At 40.6% G+C, this 7,260-nt stretch overlaps 1 pseudogene across 1 annotated transcript; it reads left to right on the top strand.

Moving 5' to 3' along the window:
* The first annotated feature begins 2,411 nt into the window (after nucleotides 1-2,411).
* LOC307100866 (cytochrome c-like) lies at nucleotides 2,412-2,727 on the top strand (annotated as a pseudogene). The gene has a single exon. The product of its transcript is annotated as a cytochrome c-like (transcript).
* Nucleotides 2,728-7,260: the final 4,533 nt, after the last annotated feature.

Here is a 7,260-nt window from a genome sequence, read left to right on the forward strand (position 1 = left end):
TCTCTGAAGGTGGATCCTTGGGACTGGAGCTCTGCCGGGCGACCTACGGACAGTGGTCTGAGTTCTCCAGAGGCCTGCTGTACACAAAATATCTGTCTTCTTGGCTCTTTCCTTCAAGCATTCTTGGATTGCATATCACTTTGGAGATACCTTAGTTTTGGAAACACCACAATTGTACAATTTAGATCAACTGATTTAATAAATACAAAAGGCCTAGAACAGCTCCTAGAATATTTTAAGTACTCCCTAAGGACTAACTATGTTATAGGCCAATAATTCCTTCTCTGAAACCCTTGGACTCTGATGTATTTTGAAATTCAGGAATTTTTAGATTTTTAAAACAGAAATAAGGTGGGTATACTGTATCTTGTACAATATCTCCATTACCCCCAAATCAAACACATTAGTATTTCTTTAGTGAAACAAATGAATATTTACCAAAGTGTATCATGAATAGCTTCATGTCAATTCAGGTCAGATTGTGCCACAGAAAAATTATTTTAAAATTTTTGGTTTTTAGAGGGTCTTTAGTTTTATAGTTATGAATAAAGGTTTAGGAACCTATATCATCATCATCATTATCATTATTGTCATCATCATCTTTAAAAAAATAAAAAAAAAATTTTAGAGCAGTTTTAGACTCCTGGCAAAATTAGGTGGAAGGTGCAGAGATTGCTCTGTCTCATACCCATGCATAGCCTCTCCATTGCAAACATTCCCCACCAGAGTAGCACATTTATTGCAATTGATGAACCTGTATTGACAAGTCATTATCATCCTAAGTCCATAGTTTATATTGTGGCATATTCTTGGTGTTATGCATTCTAGGGGTTTAGACAAATATATAATTACATGTATCTACCATTTTACAAAACTAGAGGCCCAGTGCATGATATCCGTGCACTGGGGGGGGGCAGGGGTCCCTCAGGCTGGACTGCACCCTCTTGCAGTCTGGGACCCCTCAGGGGATGTCCAACTGCCAGTTTAAGCCTATTCCCCGTGCTGCTGCCTCTCCTGCCGCCGCCCCTGTGCTTACCAGCCATAAGCCCGGCTCACAGCTTCTGGCTGAGCAGTGCTCTCTCTGTGGGAGCACACTGACCACCAGGGGGAAGCTCCTGCATTGTACGTCTGCCCCCTGGTGGTCAGTGCATGTCATAGTGACCAGTCGTTCTGCCATTCAGTCGATTTGCATATTAGGGTTTTATTATATACTAGAGGCCCAGTGCATGAAATTCATGCATGGGGGGAGGGGAGGTCCCCTCAGCCCAGCCTGCACCCTCTCCAATCCTGGACCGCTGGCTCCTAACTGCCCACCTGCCTGCCTGCCTGCCCGATTGCCCCTCACTGCTCCCCTGCCGGCCTGATTACCCCTAACTGCCTCTGCCTATCGGCCTGATTGCCCCCAACTTCCCCCCCATGCCTGCCTGGTTGCCCCCAACTGCCCCCCCTGCTGGCCTGGTCACCCCACACAGCCTGGTGTTCGGTTGTTTGGTCAGCCCTCACTGACCCCCCTGCCGGCCAGGTCAGCCCATGCAGCCTGCTGCTCAGTCATTTGGTCGCCTCTCACTAACCCCCCTGCTGGCTGGATCATCCCACGCAGCCTGTTTGGTCGTCCATTTGGTTGCGATGGTCGCTTAGGCTTTTATATAGATAGAGGATATTTTCACTTCCTAAAAATCCTCTGTGCTCCACCTATTTATTTCACCCCTTTTTCAACCCCTTGGCAACCACTGATTTTTTTTACTGCTTTAGAATTTTGCCTTTTTCAGAATATCTTCTAATTGGAATCACAATATATAGCCATTTCAGATTGGCTTCTTTCTCTTAATGATATACATGTAAGTTTCCTTCAAGTCTTTCTCTGGCTCAGTAGATCATTTATTTCAGGGCCAAATAATATTCCACTGTCTGGTGTACAACATTTTGTTTATCTATTCATCTACTAAAATGCATCTTGGTTGCTCCCAAGCTCTGGCAATTATGAATAACGCTGCTGTAAACATCCATGTGCAAGTTTTTGTGTGAACATAGATTGCAACTCCTTTGGGCAACTATCAAGGAGCACAGTTGCTGGGTCATATGGTAAGAGTATGTTTAGCCCTAGCCAGTTTGGCTCAGTGGATAGAGCGTTGGCCTACGGACTGAAGGGTCCCAGTGTCGATTCCCGGTCAGGGCACATGCCTGGGTTGTGGGCTCCATCCCCAGTAGGGAGTATGCAGGAGGCAGCTGATCCATGATTCTCTCTCATCATTGATGTTTCTATCTCTCTCTCCCTCTCCCTTCCACTCTGAAATCAATAAAAACATATTTAAAATAAAATAAAATAGCTGCAGTCTTTACTTACAGAGCAGGATGTCCAGCTTGCGAGTGGGGAATCTCTGTGTGGCGCATGACTAACGAGGGATTTAAAAATGGGTGATGTTGAGAAGGGCAAGAAGATTCTTGTTCAGAAGTATGCCCAGTGCCATACTGTGGAAAAGGGAGGCAAGCACAAGACTGGGCCAAATCTCCTTGGTTCTTTGGGCGAAAGACAGGTCAGGCCCCTGGATTTTCTTACATGGATGCCAACAAGAACCAAGGATCACCTGGGGTGAGGCTATACTGAGGGAGTATTTGGAGAATCCCAAGAAGTACATCCCTGTAACAAAAATGATCTTCACTGCCATCAAGAAGAGTGCAGAAATGGAAGACTTTATAGCTTATCTCAAAAAAGCTACAAATGAGTAATAGTTGGCCACTGCCTTATTTATTACAGATGTCTCATGACTTTTTTTATGTGTAACATATTTAAATTGATCTCATACACCAGAATCAGATCATGAATGGCTAATAGAGCATTTCTTTTGGGCAGTCCTGATTTAAATAAGATTGGTTGTTGTTAAATGAATATGGTCACTGTCCTCCCTTCTAAAAATATGGTTGGACCTGATTCCTAGTGTTCAACTTTTCACAGAGGTGGTGAGTGCCATCTCAAAACTGTAGGAGATTGGCTTATATTTAGATTTATATGACTGGTTGCATTAATATGTTTAAATTCTGAGGAAATCTCTTCACTGTCTCTTAGACCTACTTGTGTTTCAAGCAAGATTTGCTTGTGTTTCAAATTGTGTTCATTAGCCTGTTAAAAGGAAGGGCTGCAGACAAGCTGGCAGTGACCATTTTATCTCTTTGGTCCCAACTATGCCAATTTAATAAAATTCCCTGCATCTAAACTGTTGCCTTTTACTGAATGAAAGGCATTTTAGTGTGCTTTCTGTATAATATCAAATAAAGAGTATTGAAAACTTCTACGTTTTATAGGTGATCTTTAAGTTCAGGTGCTTTTAAAATTCAGCGTGACAAGATATAGTAGCAAACTTTGTGAATTCTTTAAGTCAGACTGAGTTATAATTCAGGATTGTCTTGAATAGCTATTCATTGACTATATATGTGTGTGATTGGTGATGGTGCTTTTGTCAGCTCACTAGGATTAAAGTAGAGAATAGATCATCAACACAAAATTGTAAATTATGTCATCATAAGGCTAAAGAAAAAAAAAAGAGAGAGAGTATGTTTAGTTTTGTAAGAAGTTGCCAAACTGCCTTCCAAAGTGCCTGTACCACCTGGTGTGGCAATCACCACACTGTTGTTCATGTCCATTTACTTTTAATTTATTTGTCTTTTTATTTAAAGTATGTTTCTCTAGAAAACATACAGTTGGGTCATGTGGATTTTTTTTTTATCCATTCTGACAATCTCTGTCTTTTATTTGGTAAATTTATACCATTAATATTCAAAGTGATTATTGATGTAGTTGGATTAATATCTACCATATCTGTTACTGTTTTCTATTTGTTGCCTTTGTTCCTATTTTTGACTTTCACTTTTTCTGCCTTTTGTGATTTTAACTGAGCATTTTATATGATTAATTTTCTCCCATTTTTTAGCTTATCTATTCTCCTTTTACTTTTTTTAGTGGTTGCCCTAGAGTTTGCAATCCTATATAATAAAGAACTAATATGCTAATTAGACCGAACAGCAGAATAACCATCCGGATGACCTTCTGGATGACCTTCCGGATGAAGCCAGGGCTGTGAGGGCCAGCTGAGGCAGGCAGGGCTGTGGGGGCCGAGCCCCTTGCATGAATTTTGTGCATCAAGTCTCTAGTATACATTTAAAACTAATCCAAGTTCACTTTCAAATAACATTATATCATTTTATGAATAGTGTGAGACCCTTATAATCTATATATAAAAGCCAAGCAACCGGAACGATGGAACAACCAGAATGACCAGAATGACAGGAAAGACAGGAATGACCAGAACAACTGGTTGCTGTGATGCACACTGACCCGATCGGGGCCCCAATCAGCCCCTCCCAACCTCCTGTGGCCCCTCCCCTTGGCTGGCCTAACCCCCAATCAGCCCCCCCCACCCCAATCGAGGGCGGGGCCGGCCAGCCAATGTCCTGCATCTCCTCCCCCCTGCCAGCCTGGCCCCAATCGGCCCCCATCAGGGCAGGCGGCCGGACCCCATCCATGCACGAATTCATGCACCGGGCCTCTAGTAATAAAATAATCTTAATTTCCTTCTCCCCCCTTGTATCATCACTGTCATTCATTTCATAAGTATGTATATAGATATTTTTATGTAGCATACATATATATCCACATGATCAAATATAATCATATTGTTTTCCTTCTGGCTAAAGGACTTCTTTTAACATTTCTTTTTTTTTTTTCTTTCCAATTTTTTTTATTAAGGTATTATATGTGTACATATCTTACCATTGCCCACTCCCCCACCCCACTCCCATATATGCCCTCACCCCCCAGAGTTTTGCGTCCATTGGTTATGCTTATATGCATGCATACAAGTCCTTTGATTGATCTCTTATCTCCCCCATCTCTCCCTAACCTTCCCCCTGTAATTTGACAGTCTGTTTGATGCTTTACTGTCTCTGTATCTATCTTTTTGTTGAATTTTATAATGTTCTTTATTATCCATAAATGAGTGAGATCATGTGGTATTTTTCTTTCATTGACTGACTTATTTCACTTAACATAATGTTCTCCAATTCCATCCAGGTTGCTGCAAATGATGAGAATTCCTTCTTTTTTATGGCAGCATAGTATTCCATTGTATAGATGTACCACAGTTTTCTGATCCAGTCATCTGCTGACGGGCACCTAGGCTGTTTCCAAATCTTAGCTATGGTGAATTGTGCTGCTATGAACATAGGGGTGCATATATCCTTTCTGATTGGTGTTTCTAGTTTCTTCGGATATATTCCCAGGAGTGGGATTACTGGGTCAAATGGGAGTTCCATTTTCAGTTTTTTGAGGAAACTCCATACTGTTCTCCACAGTGGCTGCACCAATCTGCATTCCCACCAGCAGTGCACGAGGGTTCCTTTTTCTCCGCATCCTCGCCAACACTTGTCGTTTGTTGATTTGTTGATGATAGCCATTCTGACAGGTGTAAGATGGTACCGCATTGTTGTTTTGATTTGCATCTCTCGGATAATTAGTGACGTTGAGCATGTTTTCATGTGTCTCTTGGCCTTCCTTCTGTCTTCTTTTGAAAAGATTCTATTTAGGTCTGTTGCCCATTTTTTTATTGGATCATTTATCTTCCTTTTATTAAGTTGCATAAGCTGCCTGTAGATGTTGGAGATTAAACCTTTATCAGTGATGCCATTTGCAAATATGTTCTCCCATGTAGTGGGCCTTCTTGTTGTTTTGTTGATGGTTTCTTTTGCTGTGAAAAAGCTTTTTATTTTTATGTAGTCCCATTTGTTAATTTTCTCTTTAGCTTCCACTGCCCTAGGAGCAGTGTCAGTGAAGAATTTCTTTTGGCATATGTCTGAGATTTTGCTGCCTGTGGATTGCTCTAGTATTTTTATGGTTTCCCGTCTTATGTTTAAGTCCTGTATCCATTTTGAGTTTATTTTTGTGTATGGCGTAAGTTGGTGATCAAGCTTCATTTTTTTGCATGTATCTGTCCAATTTTCCCAACACCATTTATTGAAGAGACTGTCTTTATTCCATTGTATGTTCATGCCTCCTTTGTCAAATATTACTTGAGCATAGTGGTTTGGGTCAATATCTGGATTCTCTATTCTGTTCCATTGATCTATATGTCTGTTCTTGTGCCAGTACCAGGCTGTTTTGAGAACAGTGGCTTTGTAATACAGCTTGAAATCTGGTATTGAGATCCCTCCTACTTTATTCTTCTTTCTCAGGATTGCTGTGGCTATTCGGGGTCTTTTTTTATTCCAGATGAATTTTTGGAGAGTTCTTTCAAGGTCTGTGAAATATGCCGTTGGTATTTTAATGGGGAGTGCATTGAATCTATAGATTGCTTTGGGTAGTATGGACATTTTAATGATGTTGATTCTACCAATCCATGAACATGGTATGTTCTTCCATCTGTTTACGTCTTCCTCTATCTCTTTTTTCAGTGTCCTGTAGTTTTCCGCGTATAGGTCTTTTACCTCCTTAGTTAAGTTTATTCCTAGGTATCTTAATTTTTTTGGTGCGATGGTAAATGGGATTGCCTTTTTAGTCTCTCTGTCTGTAAGTTCACTATTGGTGTATAGAAAGGCCATAGATTTCTTGGCGTTAATTTTGTATCATGCTACATTGCCGAATTCCTTTATTAAGTCTATTAGTTTTTTGACGGAGTCTTTCGGATTTTTTATGTACAATATCATGTCGTCTGCAAATAAAGACAGCTTTACTTGTTCTTTTCCAATTTGGATGCCTTTTATTTCTTCTTCTTGTCTAATTGCAATGGCTAATACTTCCAGTACTATGTCAAACAGGAGTGGTGAGAGTGGGCATCCCTGTCTTGTTCCTGTTCTTAGGGGGAATGTTTTTAGTTTTTGTCCATTGAGTATGATGTTTGCTGTGGGTTTATCATATATAGCTTGTATTATGTTGAGGTATGAGCCTTTTATTCCCATCTTGTTGAGAGTTTTTATCAAGAAAGGGTGTTGGATTTTGTCAAATGCTTTTTCTGCATCAATTGATATGACTATGTGATTTTTATCTTTCAATTTGTTTATGTGATGTATCACGTTTATTGATTTGCGGATATTGTACCATCCTTGCATTCCTGGGATAAATCCTACTTGGTCATGGTGTATGATTTTTCTGATGTACTGCTGGAGCCGATTTGCTAGAATTTTGTTGAGGATTTTGGCATCTATGTTCATGAGGGATATTGGTCTGTAATTCTCTTTCATTGTGTTGTCTTTATCTGGTTTTGGTATTAGGGT

Source organism: Cnephaeus nilssonii (assembly GCF_951640355.1).
Source record: "Cnephaeus nilssonii genome assembly, chromosome: 6".
In the NCBI taxonomy this organism is placed as follows: Eukaryota; Metazoa; Chordata; class Mammalia; order Chiroptera; family Vespertilionidae; genus Cnephaeus; species Cnephaeus nilssonii.